A 17,674-nucleotide genomic window follows, 5' to 3' on the forward strand; every position below is an offset into this window, starting at 1 on the left:
ATGGAGAGCACATGGGTTGTCCAACTAAATTGTTTTGATAATTCGTTAATTTGTTCGGCATTTAAAATGTCATGGAACGCTCATGGGAGGCCCAACTCACAAATTGATGTTATGTTATTTTAATTTGGTCATTTAAAATGTCATGAAATGCTCATAGGAGGCCTAATTCATAAATTTTATGTAGCTTATTTAGTTGGGACAATAAATTGACATGCAAGGCTCATGGAAAGCCCAACCCACCGAGGTAAAATTCATGTATCCACTTATTTACTTGATTTCATTTAATCAAAATTTCAGTACTTGATTTATTCACTTTACTTTAATCAAAGTATTTTAATTCACACGATTCGACACAATCCTCCACACATTTATCACAATTTATTTAAAACAGTTACAATTTTGTTGTATTATTTATTTAAGTGTCTTCTCTCATTTATTTTATTGTTAAACTATCAAACATATTTTAATTTTCACCCTCAACTTTTAAGTTAAAACATTTAGTACTTCATGTTTTGGTTAATCTCGTGTTACTTCTCATGTTTCACAATTTACCTTCCATTTTATAAGTCTTTATTGTTGAAATTCAATTATTGAAATTTTATTATTAAATTGAATTTTTCATCATTTAAATTTTAATATCCACTATTAAATTAAGTAAATTAAATCTTCATTACTTAATTTAATTTTCATTGTTAAATTGAATTTTTCCTTCTCAATTGAATTTCCATGGCGATTCATGGATAAATCAATCACCCATTTCATTATTACCATTTTCACGATTATTGTTGAAAACCTGCGGTGGTTCGTGGGTACCTTAATGATCTATTTTCATTTTTATTAAATTCCATTGTTTAGTTAAAATTATACGGTGGTTTGTAGATATTTAAACGTCCTACTTTGATTTTTGTATATCTTGAGAATTTTGAATGTTTCGGTGATAACTTGGTTAGTTGTTGGAATAGTCATGGTGATTTGTGCATTTCTAACTCCGTGCTTTCTTATATTTTATTATATTATTTCACAATCCATTTTTATCTTCATTTTTAATTTAATATTCGTTATTTATTTAAACCTCCATGAAAAACCATGGATAATTCAATTTATTATTTCATATTATTTATAACAATTTTCTTGAAATAGAAAGATTCCTCGTAATTCGTGGATACTCTAATAACCCACTTTATATTATATTTAAATATTAAAGATTTATTTGGATACGAGGACATTCGCTTCTCCAATTTAATCTCTTAACAATTTATTCGAATACATAAATTTTCGTGTTTCCATTAATGTTTCAATTATTATTTACCATTTATTATAATACTTTAATCTTGTAATTTGAATTTATCTCATTTCAAATTCACAACTTGTAATTCTATAATTTCATAAAAAATTTTCTCTTTAAATTTCATAAGTTTCTCATCTAACCAAACTCGATTCATCAAAATCTTTGTTAACCTTGTTCAAATTTATACTCTTGATCTTAAGAATTTCATTTATAATGTTTGCAATAATTTAATATTTCATATGTTATTATTCATTTTAACATTTGTTATTTATTAAACTATTAATTTAATCATTCACTTAATTTTTTTTGTTGATATTCTTTTTATACATTTATAAAAAATCTTGTTGCTATTTTCTGTTATACTTATATAAAAAATCTTGTTGCTATCCTCGTTAATCACAATCAATTTTCTCATAAACTCATTTAAAAATGTTACTCTCAACGTCTAAGATTTCATTTACTTACAATTTTAAGATTTTATACATTCATATCAAAAGTTGGGTCAACTTATTCTACAAATGTGAACAAAATGAGAACGATGAGAAGTATTTATAGTCACACAAAAAAACCCCTCAAAAAAAATTAAAAAAATAAATAAAAAATCATAACTCAATAATTAATAAAAAAAACGAAAAAAGTAAACACACAAGAATGTTTTCACCGTATTTATCGTTCTCATAAAAAAAACACAATGGTAAGTAAAATAAGTTGTGTCGTTTTGTTTGTCATTGTGTTTTGTGTTTATTTCGTCATTGATTGTGTCTTTTTTCTTTGACATTGTGTCTTTTTTTTTCTATATATTGTGTTATATTACTCAACATTGTGCTATATTTTGTTCGGCATTGTGTTAAATTTGGCGATCTATTGTGTCTTTTTTTAGTTATAATCGTGTCTTTCGTTCATTTTCGTCATTATGTATTTGATATTGGCATTGTGTCTTTTCGTCAAATTTTTTTTATTTTTTGTATTTTTTTTAATTTGAACGGAAATGATGGCGGAAATATTTTAGTTTTTAATTTTTTTTAAATTTTTATTTATATTTTGAATTATGATTTTTTTTATTATTTTTTTGAATTTATTTTTAAGGGGTTTTTTTGTGTGATCATAAATCCTTCTCATACCTCTCATTTTTGTCTCCCTTTGTATTTTAACTTTACCCATATAAAAATAATAAACAATACAAAAAAGTTAAAAAAATTCAATGTTTTTATTAAACAAACTCAAAAGTTTATTTCATTATTTTAATTCAAATATTTCATACATTTATAATCTTCTAATGTTACCTTTAAGACTAATTTAAACTTTTACTTTCTCACAAAGTTAGGTCTTTAAAGCATTTTTGTAACACACACGATGGGACGAATTATGTGGACCATCTGACGATATAAGTAATTATGGGTCAACACATAATTATCAAAGTCCTCGCTTAGAAATCATAATACATACAGCCGTGTGTCATTATCTAGAACCGATAGTAGTTTTGAGTAACAGTACATATGTAAAGATGATAGGGATATGGTGGATACGTCGCTGGTACATGCTATATATAGAGTCCTTATAGAATTTTCATTTGGAGCGTTGCTCTAAATATTCGAAATTCCATGATATGTTAAATTTAAAATTTTATTTTAAAAAGTTTTTCCTTAAAACTTAATTATTTTTTACACTATTTTTGTTTTTAGTTTTCCTTAATTCGGGACGAAATTCCCAAAAGTATGGAAGACTGTAACATCTCAGATTTTTTGTATTTGAATTCGTTTATGTTTAACCTGACTCGGAATGTAATTCAGATCTTTCAAATTATTTTCATCTTGTATTTATTAATGTTTAACTTGGTTTAACTTATTTTATATTCTCATAACTTTCAAACATGTCAAACAATGCTTTGAAACCATTTAATCACTTAAAATGGCTAAAAAATGCATTTTTCAAACTACATGGACTAAATATGACATTTGAAAAAAGTCTGATAGAACCCAACTCCCCGCGCAACGTGAGGGATTTCCATAAGTTGGCCGCGTAGCGCAACCGATGATCAGATGAGTTTTGGATATTTTTGGTCCGTTTATCCTTCTTTAAATGACCCCAAATCTCAAAATTTGATTTCCAAGATAACTAATTGTAAAGTGTCTATGTTCATTTCTTGTTGATCAAACCGAAATATTGGACTTAATAGACTTGATTTAGTCATCAGTATGTTATTCATTTTCCTAATCGAGTTAATTTCTTATTTAACAAGTCCTACCTCTGCATATTTACTCAAAATACATCCTAAAACCCTAAATCATCACTGCAAAATTAGCCTCCATTGTTCTCCTAGTCTCCTCCTTCGGTGTTTCGTGTTTCTTCAAGTTTTGCCTTCTGGTTTGACTTTCAAGTTCCAAGATCGTTGACTTTGAATTTCTCCTAGTTCTAATCCTCATTTGGGTAATTTGTCTTCTGCATTTTCGTCGGTTATTATCTCGTAGCCCTCAATTAATTTCTTAGATTGAGGGAGTCTTAGTGGTCAATTTGATCCCGGCACGTTAAGGACATTATAGTCAAATATAATTGACTTACTGATTTCTCTACTTTTTGGTCAGAACTAGCATTCAGGCCATAAGACTTTTTTGTTCACCATAAAATTTTGAGTGTACTGGTCAGAACCCAACTCCCAACTTGAAGTTCGGATTCTAAAAAGTACCAGCTCGTTTAAATCTTTAAAATCTCATAACTTGAGTTCCGGATACCCGTTTAATCTGATTTCAATTGAAATGTTCTTTTTTTATTTATTTATAGTTTACTGTCAGATCAGTTAGCTCGATTAAGGCTCATGACTTGTTTAATATCTTTATTTTATGGTTTATCTCGCCTAATTAATAAGGTGAGCAATCGCTCCCCTATTTTACATATTTTAAACCTTTTGGGGACCTTATGCGTACCTTACAATACATTATGTATCTTAATGCATCACTAGCAGATCTCAAATATTGTGTTGTTAATCAACTGAATGCTTATATGTTAGTTGCTTACTTGTTCAATTGTTTATTTATCGTATTCAGAGAGGTACACCATAATCACATTAAAGTATGATCATATTCGTATTTGTTTTGTCATAGTAGCCAAAGCCTGATTAACTAGGCAATAGTCAACTGACAATAATTATTTGCTTATAATTTAATTATTGATACTCATGATATTGATTTGCATATTTCATATATAAAACATTTATTATCAAAATCAGGTGATTATTACTCAACAAGTGTAGTTGACAAGCCTATTTTTACGCATATTGCAGGATGTTTATCTTGAGTGGTTGAAGTTATTGAAGCACTTAGTTTATTTGGCTTTTAGGTTATTATAATAAACCAGAGTGTTTGACTTATTCGATTATTTGTAATTTAATTGAATACTTTGTACTTGATTTGAATTTAAATAAATAAATTAGATATTGTCACTAATATCGTATGTTAGTGCCTTGTGAGCTTTGAATCAACAGTCCGTGCTCCGGCATTTCACCGTAGGTTGGAGTGTGACATGTTTCTAGACCACCTTGTGTACTTAGGTCCATCGAGATAGTGAAACCGATTGGTTATCTATTTTTTAGTGTAATTAGTCGATGATGGTATACCAACAGATGAACTAATAAGCCGGTGAGTTTACACGACCATGGTTTCCTCTTAGGTGACACCCGGAGAGTGATCATGGATCCATTTGTTTTCCTAGAGTATCGTATCATTCGATCTCGGTTCCCGTAGCAATTTACCATATCCGATAAAAGCCTGAGCCACACAATTCAGATTCTTTGCCTAGGTAACCACTTCCCATATCTGTAGTCGTCTAACTCTTTAAGTTTAATTTTGTTTGCCCTAGTTTAAATTAGTTTAACTAATTAAGTAGTTTAAACAAAACTTAGTTTTTAATTAAATATATTAAAATCCAAAAGGTTACATCCATGATTTTTACTTCATTTAGCTCCTTGATTGAACGTTGTGTTCCTAAGTTTCACTTAAGGAAAGGAAAGGGAGGGAAAGAATGGGAAGGTTGTGTTCCCGAGTTTCATTTAAGGGAAGGAATGAGGTGTGTTCGCGAGTTTCATTAAAGAAAAAAATGGAGGGAAAGAGAAGAGAAAATTGGTGACAAGGATAACAAGGGCACAAGCTCATTATTGTTTTTTGTTAACTAAGCCTTTAGACTTATAAATGCCCCTGCTATGTAATTGTAATTTTTGCACCTAATCAATTAAATAATCTAGTTGCACCCCATGGATGTAAGTCCTCCATTGGGACCGAACAACGTAAAATTCTTGTGTCATGTTTATCATTTATATATTTGGTTTTCCGCCTGTATAATTGTGTGCACGTGCTCGTTTGTGTATTGTTTCCGTTGCGCCGCGTTGTTCCTAACAAGGGGGGATTGATTTTCTTCCAAGATGGAAGAAACTGGAAGGAAGGAAAGAGAGGGGAAAGGAAGAGAAGATAAAGAAAATGAAAGACCTCCCTTTCCTTTCTCTCGTTAAGTGAAATCAAGAACACATTAGTCTTCAATAGAAACTACAAAATCGATTTAACACTTTAGAATTGTCATGGACTCATGATAGTTGGGGCATTTCGTCTTTTCCATCCTCGAAATTTATGGTGCAATAGGGAAGGAACAATTTGTACATTTCACGCAGGTTTAGATGTTCCAACTAATTTATTTCATTTTTTATGCGAACCTATTTTGGTAATTTATTTTTCACCTTTACTTTTAATTAATTTCGAATGGTGTGAGTATACTTCGAGTGTTTAATCGTGATGAATGTTGGCATCGATTGATTACATCTTAAGTATCGGTCCACTGGCATTGAATTTTCTTTTATTTGATAAAGTCTCTTCATCGTCTTGAAACGGCGGATGTCAGGTAACATGTAGACCATGTCATATTTTGTCTGATGACTTGGACAATTACCAGGTGTTCTATCATTTCAAATGACGGATCTGATATTTTTTATTCATGTCAAGAAGACACCTGCCATTTCAATGAGAAAATGTATTTTTAAAATAAAAAACAACTTTCTTAAATTAAAACTTTTAATTTTTAAATAATGTTATTTTGAAAATAATAAAAATAAAAAGTAGTGTTGTTAATCAGTCAGTCAAGTACATAGTACATTCATTATTCACATATGTCATTGGAAATGGAGGATGTCAAGAAGACATGTCATTTCAATTGGCAAATGTCTATCAAAATGCATTTTGACATATAGGGGTAGCCTACGTTGGGACCTGTGACCTGCCAGTCAAATTGGCGGATCACAGGAAAGGACATTAATGGCGGAACACGAATAAAAAGTATCAGATCCGCCATTTGAAATGGCGGAACACCCGGTAATTGTCTAACTCACTAGACAAAATCCGTCAATCTGACATGGTCTACATTTTACTTGACATCCGCCATTTCAATTGACGGATCTCCTATAAACCATTAGCAACTTTTCTCTCTCCTAGAAATCATTTCACACCAACATAATTCCCTATTTTGTTCCAAGAGCATTCTCTGCAGCTCCTCTAAAAGTCTTGTGAGAGAAATCTCTAAAAATTTTTAGAGAATGGTAAGTTGTGAGTAGAGAAAAGAGAAAATTTAAAGAGATGAGTAAATTTGAAGGAACATTGTTTATCCTCTATTTATTTTTTTAATATATTTGATAATGGTTGTGAGTGGATGAGAGATAAAAAATAATAATAAAGATGTAAAAAAGTATTATTTAATTGCATATAAGAAAGAAATTGTAGTGTTTTTTAGTGTAATTATATAGATAGAGATAAACAAGCTAATCTTTGGGCGATGATCTCTCTCTCAAGATCAACAAGGTAACCCCAATTCTGTTTTGGTTCACCCTGTCTCTACTTTACAAGCCTTGATTTACTCTTTCCAATATGATGTTGTTTATACAGTAATAGTGTAAGTAAGGTTGTCATCTTCAGGTTTGCTTCATTCTTTTTTCAGTTTTTATAATTTCCTTGCTGGATTCGGATTTAGGTGTAGAACCGTCGTTCGCAAAATTAAAGTATAATGATAATTTTATTAATATTGATTACAATACAAGTGCGGAAGAAAACAAAACAAATTTGCATAATTAAGAAAAGAAAAACAGTAATACAGAACTAACGAAAGTAACGTAAAATGGGAGTTGGCTGAGGATTTCTATTTAACATAGGTCCCTAAAACAGATTTCGGGCCACCCAGGTGAACCCGTCTGTCTCCCAGGATACAACAGTGCGTACTGTCGGGATTAACCTAGAACCCGAACTATACATGTACTAGAGTATACGAGACTTTAAACGAAACAAAACAATATCGAAATTGTGGTTAAACTAACTAAACTAGCTATTTATAGCAGGTATTGCATTTTTGTTGTGTCTCTCAAGTGTTGCCCAAACCTAGCTAGTGCCACCAAATAGTGGCGGATAAATAAATTTTCGTTATGGTGGGCACAAAATGAATTGGGTAAACAAAATGGGCCGGGTTAAAGAGATTAGTGCCGAGTCGACTAACTAATATGGAGAACTTTTGAAGCACATGAAAGAGTAAATTGGTCTTTTTATACACCACTCCTTCATAGTTATGTTACGTATTAATAAAATTGTTTTGCATGTACATATACATCAATTACATGACGCAATTAAATGGATCCGTTTGTTAATTATTGTCTCCTTACATGCTTTGCGAGTATTCATCAAATAAGAATTTATTGATTAAGCTCAGATTATCAAAATTTTTATTTTTAAGAATTCAACTGTTTTTCCATACTTTCTATTAGTATTTTGTTACACAATAATAATAATAATAATAATAATAATAATAATAGTAAATACATGAAAAATTAAAGTCTTGAGAATTTGGTCTAGTTGTAAGAGGTATGTCTTCCTTAGAAAAGACATATGTTTGATTTTTACTCGGGCTAGTTTAACGGATATCTGAGTTAAAGGATGAATCAGGGCAATAATCCTGGGTTCGAACCTGACAATAGGCAAGGGTCTCGGGATTTCACCTGGTTCCCACGTATCAGAGGTTACGATCTTACGACAGTTAAGAGGTGGACCTTGAACCTATCTAATTTTAACTAATAGAGACCATAGAGTAAACAAAATAAAACCAACCAAAATAATTCTAATGAAAAATAACGAATAAACTTGGCCTCAATTGTAGCCTTGTTGGTTGAGCTTTTGTGGCCGCCTGTTTCTCTTAAAAATAATTTAAAAAAAATAAATACTATAAAATGTAAAACATTAACACATATCCCTATAAGTTATTTCCTCTTCATCTTCCTTTAACCCATCCTTTGAAGTTCACGGCCGGCCGGAAAACCCATAAATTCATAATATTGACGGTAGGCACTAACCGATTTTTGACTCATCGTATACTAATGTGTACCTATAAACACCATATTCGGGTAGACGGACGGTGCCCACCGTCGTTAACCTCTAAATCCGCCCCTGCCACCAAATGTGTCTTGTTATACAAGAATATAATCTTGTGAGCCCTCCTCGTTATAAACCACTTCTTAGTTTTTCCTTTTATCAATGTGGGACAAACCCATTTTCATTTCACCAAAGTTCAAGTCTTAAACACATATTTTAGAGCATCGATATCACATTCATTTCTACTCTTGGACTCGTTATTAATTAGTGTACTAATTAATATTAGTAGTCCAAAAACTTTCCAACATTAGGATGTATGTATTGTTGTGGTTATTGATAGATTGATCATGACTCTGCATGTTGATTCATCCGCTTGCACGTCACTGAATCAGCTATATATATCAAGTCTAAAGTGCAGAACTCTCAGGTGATTAGTTCTTTTTTCTTTCTTTGTTAAATGCATTTGGTGATTTTCAATATTCCGAGACGAAGTTGAAATTATCAGTATTGAAGCGATTGACAACGAGGAGGGGTTTTAGGCTGCCGGATTTGTTTATGTGAGTTTGGTATGGGTTATGGGGTCACAATTCGGGCTGGAGTTGTTTGCGGGTCCATTGAAGTTGCAGTGCACTACTACGTTTCGGGTTGCTTGGCACAAACAGGAAGGTATTAATTGTTTTGAGATAATATAAATGAGAATTATATTCTTTATTGTTAAGATCCACTGTTTTTAAAAACCAAGTGGAAGTCATCACAATATTACCTTCCACTAAATTGTGTGGGGTTCAATACTTTGTCACCTAAAAAACAAATTGAGGTACTTTGGTGGAGTTAGATTAGACACGTAGAGGATTATATCACCCTGCAACTATTTCCAGAATTGATTACATCACCAACTCTTTACCGGTTCACATTGGCTTAAGTTTGCTTATACTTTGGATAGTAATGCTAAATGGTTATTTGATTTGTTGTTAACAGTTGCAGCAATATCTACCTGTTATACAAAGGCTTGATATACCTTCATTTGAAAGGTAATTTCATGGCGTTTCTGTAACAGTACTTTGATTTGTTGTTAACGCGACGTTTTCTTAACGCTCTGTTTTCAAAACGCAAAGTACGACGGTGTTAGTAACTCAGAAAATGAAGATGTTGCTCATAACCTTGCAAGAGGCCATTACAAAGTTTGAAATGAGATTGTTGGCATATGTTGTGATAGAGTAAGAGGAGTATTAGATAACGGCACCAGATTGCAAGAGTTTTTGACATATGTCGTTGACGGCACCAGATTGTTTGTATATTTCATGGCTAGGGTGTACCTACATAAATTACTCGCATTTTTTATCTTCAAGGAAAAAACGAAAGTTCAAAATTTTATTCACTCTAACAAGAAACAATGAAACAAAAATGTAGGATTGGTATGATTCAAACGTCTACAGTATAATTAATACAAAAAGGATAATAAAATTACATTACAAAATTAAACAAAGTTTTACTTCAGCATTAAAAAATGTATAAACATTACAAACATTGGAGTGGAGTTACAAGCTTTTATCTCATCTGGAAGTTCAAAGTCCTGAGGAAGAAGGCATAAAGCAAGGCGAAGAACGCGCAAAAACCGATAAGAACTCCAGCAATGGGACCCATGAAATCCAATTCAAAACCATAGCAGTCATTGATAAACTGTGATAAGGTTGGCCTAGGAACCTGTCCAGGCACAATGAGTAGGTTATTATCGTCATGATATTGTGAAACAATGCATCCGTACACAGTCCACGCCATTGGGCAGATCCAGTAGTACCAAATCCACCATCCGGGAATTTTCTGAAAAAACAAAGAATTAGCACAAGATGCTTTCTAACAAACACAAGCTTGTATATATATATATAAGAAAACACTTACGGGTCGTGGGATATAAAATCCGGAGAAGATGTTGAAAAGTAGATAAAACCCAGCAGCAAATATAGCAGCTACTTGCTCATTCGGTGTGATGGAAACAGTCATCATTCCAAAGTATGTGAAGTAGAGAAACGAAAAGAAGTTGAGGAAGAATGACCAGAAGAATTTATCTACTTTCCATTCGAATGACACAATGGAATACACGATTACGGAATAATATACCGTTTGAAGAAACACATATGGTATCTCCACAAACACCTGAATCCCAAATTCAATAGTAAGTTTCATTAGCATTTGTTAAAGTGTAAGTAACTATTTGTTTCGAAATAAAAACCGACCTGTGCCATGGCGTATGGTAATGAAGAGTACATCCCTGCTGCTCTTTCCCGATAAAAGACAGTTCTTTCTGTTGCAACAACTGGTTGCACGGTCTGGGAGTTGTTAATACCAACGAAAAATATAGCAGCATACATGGCGCCAATAACCGTGTTCAGATCAAGATTGGTATCCCTGGAAATATGTAAACAACAATCAGGAAATGAAATCTTATAAATTATAAATCAAGATTCAAACAAGATTTATTACTTTTTGTTTCCGATTTTCCAAAATACGGTCCCAACCATGATTGCACAAAGCAAGGTAAAGAAGAACCGAACAAGGTTATAATCGGGATTTCTCCAGTAACTCCACCACATTTCCATAAACAAGATGTGAATTGTCCCCATGTAGATTGAGCATATTGTGTTTCAAAGTGAAGATCTGTGGCTCCCGGGGGAGGTACACTTAATTCCTTCACCAAAGCCTTGTTCCTCCTGTAATTATCATGTTGATTAATAAATATTTTTGTAAGAGCATATTTGACACTTTTAGTTTTCATTGAGTTTATGTTATTGACTTACTGATGCAAAGATGACGCGGTGAAATGTTCAGCAAAATCAATACCAAGTCTCATCTCTGCGGCGCCTGAACTAACTTCCAACATCCATGTTGCAGGGTTGTATTTTTCAGTTATCTTCGGAACCCCATCAACCGCCTGATAATATGACAAACACAAAACAATTATTAACTTTATTGTGTTAGTTCTTTTTTAGTTATTGCAGAAGCTATATTATTACCTCAAAATAGTCAATAATCTGTTGAGAATGTCTGCCAAGTGGGCCTGAATAGATAACTTGACCTCCTCTTTTCAATAGTAACAACTCATCAAAGGATTCGAAGATATCAATGCTAGGTTGATGAATGGTACAAACCACTGTTCTTCCGGTTTCAACGGTGTTTCTGACTGCCCTCATAACAATGGCTGCTGCTCTTGCATCAAGCCCAGAAGTTGGTTCGTCCATGAAAATAATTGAAGGATTAGCAACAAGCACAACTGCAATTGTTAGCCTATTTCTTTGTTCTGTTGATAGACCGCTAACTGCTGGAAGTCCAACTATTGCATCCTTGATATTTTCTAGTTCAACTAGCTCCATCACTTCATTCACAAACAACTGAAAACATAAAAAGCTAAGTATTAGCATCATTGACATTAATACTTGGTTTGCTTTTGGTTAAATAATATCATTGACATTTTACCATTTTGTCTTCCTTGCTAACGTCTTTTGAAAGACGGAGGAAAGCTGAGTAGATCAAAGATTCATGAACGGTGATTGTGGGAGAGTGGATATCAGTTTGTTCACAGTATCCAGAAACTCTAGCGAATGTTTCTTGTTTCTTCGTGAATCCAGATATTCTTATGTCACCTTCGATGTAACCACCTGTTTTTCGTCCTGCTAACACGTCCATTAGAGTAGTTTTTCCCGCACCACTAACTCCCATCAATGCAGTTAAGACCCCAGGTCTAAAAGCACCGGTAACATTACGAAGCAATTGCAACCTAGTTTCAGTCACACCTTGTTCTCTCATTTCCTGTAATAAGCATAAAAATTTAATCTATGGTGACATATACATAAACTTACAACATTTTATAAAAATTAAGGAGCTTACACTATGCATATCAACATAGTAATTCATTTCGTCAAATGACATGGCAAGTGGAGTAAATGGAAGAACCATCCCTTTCTTAGAAGCACCATTAGCATCACTGATCTGTCGCATTTCCTTATTTTTCTCTACAAAAATTCATTTAGTTAGAACATATGTTATCATTTTGTGAGTATAAAGTGTAGGTATAAAAGTAGCAAGTTTATGGAAGGTTTTCATACTTGAACTGTCCCCTTCAATAGCATGACCATCCATGGCTGCAGCTTCTTCCTTGGAGATTATTGCTTGTGGTTTTCCAGGGGCTGGTTAGTAAATAAAATAATAATTACCAAAGTTAGTTATTGAAAATACAAATCTAAGTCTTTAAGAATCATCTTTAATCATCAACTACATTACCTTGTAAATACATAAGAGACATGGTGAGGCCTTAAGAAAATGTAAATAGGACTGTTTCTTTTCATCAGTAACAACTCCTTATCCATTGAGGCCTTAAGTAGCTCCATTATGGGGACCATATATTTCTTGAAGACTAAAGCTGCTTTGTGGCTTTGGTTCTTGTCATAAGCGACTGAAAGCTCATTCGTTAGCGTTCTGCCTACATGGAAACTCTTGAACCTCTCAACAAATTCACTGACTGGGATATATCTGTACGGTTTGCTTCTATCTGCCCAATATTTCTCTTGATCCTTTCGAGATGTAACCTGGTGTCATAAAGAAATACAAAATGTTGATAATCTTAAATATAAGTCTGAAATTCATCACTCAACGATGATTAGTACCTCTTGCAAGAAGTCAGAAGTGCCCTTTCTCTCAGGCAACCTGAATCCACAACTCTCAAAGAACTCTAGCACGTTTTCACGCGGTCCATGATACACAATGAGTCCCTCTGATAGTAATATTATGTCATCGAAAAGATCAAAAGTCTCTGGAGCAGGCTGTAGTAAGGACATCAAAACTGTTGACTCAGTGAGGTGTACAATTTGTTGCATGCACTTCACTATCTGAAATGTTGTGGAGCTGTCGAGACCCGTGGATATCTCATCCATAAACAAAGTTTTTGCTGGTCCAACAAGCATCTCTCCTGTTTAAAATTTGGCATTACAGTTACGGAACACAAACAACCAACGTTTACATGACTAATATAATAGTAACTAAATATGAAAATGTGTACTAAACACAATTAGACAATAACAATTGTAATATGTTTCCTTGATATTTGTTATTTTAATTAGGTTTATTACTGATACATGGCTAATCAAAAAGTTAGTAGACCCTATTTGGACCCAACAAAAAAATGGTATAAGTTGTGCCATGAGTGAAGTTACAAGGCCCATAAGTAGGGGATGGATACCACTTTTCATTAAGAATTTCTCCCCAAATCAGTGGCTTAGCCCGAAATTTTTTCCTACGGGTTAGGAAAATTTCAAGAGACGGACGACTGATTGTTTATCACTTAGATTTGGGGTTTCTACATGTTCGATGCCAATATACACTAATTTATAACAATAAAACAAAATTTTGTACGGGTTCGGTCGAACCCATTCCCCTAAAGACGCCTATTCCCCTGCCCCAAATATTTTCTTGTCTTTTTGTACTTCCACTACGCGTCAATTTCTTCCCAAATATAATAATCTGTTATATGTATATATATATATATATATATATATGAAAAAGGGAGTGTGTGTGTGTTAGGATCAAATACAGAATTAACATAATACTTATTATTACACTAATCATAACTATAGCACAATAGTTACTCTAATGTTTCTCGCATTTTTTATGCTAAAAACTGTTTGTAGATCTCACTCATACGTGTGTTCGTATGCTTGTTCTTTAATTGTGCGTGCGTGCATATATTATGTTAACTTGTCCATTCTTATATGAAACATAATTAAGAGTGATTGAGTAACTGAGTAAGAGTATTTAACCTGTAGTGACTCGCTTCTTTTGTCCACCAGATATTCCTTTTCTCATTACATCACCAACATAGGTGTCACGACAGATATCCAAGCCTAATATCTGTTTTTGTAAAACATATATGATTATTTTAATTTATGTTAGCATTCCAAGTGTAGATAACATGCACATAATTAAGACTATATAAATAATAGAACTTGAATGGTTCTTTCTTACTCTAAGAACGTAGTATGTTACCAAACTGCTGCCAAATCCTTCCATTGCAGTTGCTTTCATAAAAAGGTCGACATCAGCTTCTGGGAAAATCCCTGCTTGCTTCTCTCTTCTTGCCAGCTCCGCCAATAGTTCTATATTTCATTTTTTACATATCATTTTATTTGTTTGAATCTTCACTTGATTAAAAAAAATACATAATCTTCTGGAAAAAAACAAGCTTGCCTATTTTTGATCTGACTCCTTGGCATCTTGCAGCGAAATCAAATGTTTCCTTAACCGTCATTTCTCCAACATGAACATCGTATTGGCTGATGTAGGCTGAGGTCTTTCTTGGTTCAAATTCATGTAGCTTATGTCCGTTGTAAGAAATCTCTCCTTCAACCTATTTAATTTATAAGTTACTATGTGTGTTTAGCTTAAAGCTTATGATCACTATAACTAACATGTAGGAACTTCAATGCTATAATATTCGTATTAAAATTATAAAATATTTATCAACAACAAAAATTAGATGCACTCAGGCCGTCTCATATAGTAAGCTAAATAAGGCCAAAGCTTCAGGTTTTCAATTTTATAGCGCATTCATCTAAAATAAAGGATTGAATTATGGGCTTCTGAAAGTATGTTTTTTTAGAATTAATAACTTAGTGATGCGCCACAAGCTAAGAAAAAATGTCACATATTAATTATCATTGCATATCATTCATAGTCCATAATTATTGGTTAGACTCTATAGCTATACCTATACGCATAAAAAAAGAAAGAAAAAATGCCTCAACATTTTAGTTAGTTTTAGGCCTCCGAACATGTTGAGCCGGCCCTGGATTCACTGTCAACATATTATCAGTAACGTGGTGTTTGCGTAGGCATTCATGAAAATCTCTCATCATTTAAGGGTGTTAATCTTGGATTTGTAAGTTAACTTGTTCTACCCGAACATGACACATGTTTTATTCTTGTCCTGTACACATGTTTTTAAAACCTATAGTGCATAAGTTCTTTAACAAATTTTTGCAGTTTATTTAAATTTTTTATATGATTTACATTAACAACATGATTATTATATACCATTTTTGACTTATTCTATGCCATGAACATAGTTTTGTGACTGAATTACCGAAAATTCATTTAATTAAAATCATAATCTTCATAATAATCACTATATTGACTTTTAGGAGCGGTCCAATAGTATGGGAAAGTACAATAAAAGTACTAAAGTAGGGCTTGGGGCAAGTACTAAAGTAGGGCTTGGGCCCCACGTAAAAACAGGGCCCATTTAATAAGATCTTATAATACTGGGCCAAGTCTGAATTCTTCATTCTGGTTCTTCTAATTAGAGGTGCACAAAAAACTCGTACCCAGAACCGGACCTGAAAAAAAATCTTGAACCGGTTTTTATATACCCGGGTATTCTATACCTGAAACCGGAACCGACCCTACCCGTACGGTATGGATAGGTTATGCTTTTTGAGGTCAATATCCGTACCCGGAACCGTACCCGATTTATACCCGTAAATACCCGGAACCGGTCATACCTATACCCATACCCGGTTATACCCGATACCTGATACCAATTTTATAATACCCGAAATAATACATGAGTTTTTATAGTATATTTTTATGTTTACTTCACAACTTTTATGTTTAAGTTTTTTTAAAATGCATATTATTAAGTAAATAATTTGTGCTTAAGTGGATTTATGGTTTTTGTAATATAGTTTAATTATTTTTATAAATTACAAAGCAAATTTAATTTTTAAACAAATTTAAAATAAATAAAAAAATTCAAAATTCAAAATCGGGTATTAATACCCGGTCGTACCCAGACACACACCCGGTGCCAATACCCGAACCTGATCATACCCTACCCGGGTACAGGTTGAGTTTTCCTCCTCAATACCCTACCCGAACTCTACCGAATATTCCAATACCCGATCATCCCGAAACCGGTTCTAAACCTGAACCCGAGTATTAGAAAAAACTCGATTTATGCATCTCTATTTAGAGGGGGCGGGGCACTGCGTGATGAGCTCCCCATCACGCGTGATGGGTCACCGCACACCGCCGCCGGTCATCGCTCACGCGTGACGGGGGTTGGTTGCGTGATAGCCATCACGCAAGTGATGGGGTGTTTATCGAGGAAAATGGAACGTTGGAGGGGAGGGTGTTTGGCCGGAAAAAATGGTTGGTTGGTTGGTTGGTGTTTGGCCAGAAAAAGGTCCATTTTGGTGATTTTTTCTTGCCAGAGCTCCAATGATGAACGGATCTGGTGCGTGATGAACGGATCTGGTGGTTGGTGGTGTCGTCGAGTACGGATCTGGTGGTTGGTTGGTGTTTGACAAAAAAAGGTCCGGCGATATGGGGTGAAGGTGGATTTGGGGTTTTGAGGGTGTTTTGGAAGTGGGTTTTGGTTGGATTTGAGTGAAACCGGTGAAGGTGGGATGAAGGTGGCCGGAAAAAGGTCCGGTGAAGGTGGCCGGAAAAAGGTCCATCACACCACACCACCACCCCTACCAAATTTCATTAAAAAGTGATGGATTTGAGGTTGGTAATGTGACACATTTTGATTGGATGGGGTGTGTGATGAGTTTTGCACCACCCCTCACCCCTTATAATTACTAATCAACGGGATATGGAATACACGAATAACCGTTTTCATAACCCTAACACATATTCAGAAAACATTAAATGCCTATACTTTAAAATTATTATGTTGTAAAAAAATATTCAAAAGCAACTCAAGTGGTTTGAAATTAATAGAGTATACACTAATTGTAATATTAATAATAATACTAGTTAAATCTTACTATCTTATTTTACTATACTAATAAATAAAAATAATGATGCTTAGTTGTTATAATCACATTCAATCTTAGCATAAAATTCTCTCTTAATCTTCTAATATATTTTCTTTTTAATCCATGCTATCCATAAGTCATGGGTGAAAATGGTTTAACCCATGAGTTACAACATTTTCAATATATTTCAAGAT

General features: G+C 33.4%; 1 pseudogene across 1 annotated transcript in view; it reads right to left on the minus strand.

Annotated features, from left to right (window-relative positions):
• Positions 1–10,059: 10,059 nt before the first annotated feature.
• Positions 10,060–17,674, minus strand: part of LOC143585740 (ABC transporter G family member 35-like) — a 30,343-nt pseudogene continuing 22,728 nt past the window's right edge. The window contains exons 4-18 of the transcript XR_013144591.1: positions 14,905–15,064; positions 14,683–14,813; positions 14,478–14,568; positions 13,329–13,630; positions 13,007–13,250; positions 12,946–12,975; positions 12,771–12,851; positions 12,553–12,677; positions 12,142–12,474; positions 11,682–12,056; positions 11,466–11,599; positions 11,152–11,378; positions 10,905–11,076; positions 10,570–10,824; positions 10,060–10,491 (exon numbers count right to left, since the gene is read on the minus strand). The product of XR_013144591.1 is annotated as an ABC transporter G family member 35-like (transcript). The remainder of the gene's footprint in view (positions 10,492–10,569; positions 10,825–10,904; positions 11,077–11,151; positions 11,379–11,465; positions 11,600–11,681; positions 12,057–12,141; positions 12,475–12,552; positions 12,678–12,770; positions 12,852–12,945; positions 12,976–13,006; positions 13,251–13,328; positions 13,631–14,477; positions 14,569–14,682; positions 14,814–14,904; positions 15,065–17,674) is intronic.

This window comes from Bidens hawaiensis, unplaced genomic scaffold (genome assembly GCF_021521415.1).
Source record: "Bidens hawaiensis isolate Kalapana, Puna unplaced genomic scaffold, B.hawaiensis_p1.1 tig00034159_1, whole genome shotgun sequence".
Taxonomy (NCBI): domain Eukaryota; kingdom Viridiplantae; phylum Streptophyta; class Magnoliopsida; order Asterales; family Asteraceae; genus Bidens; species Bidens hawaiensis.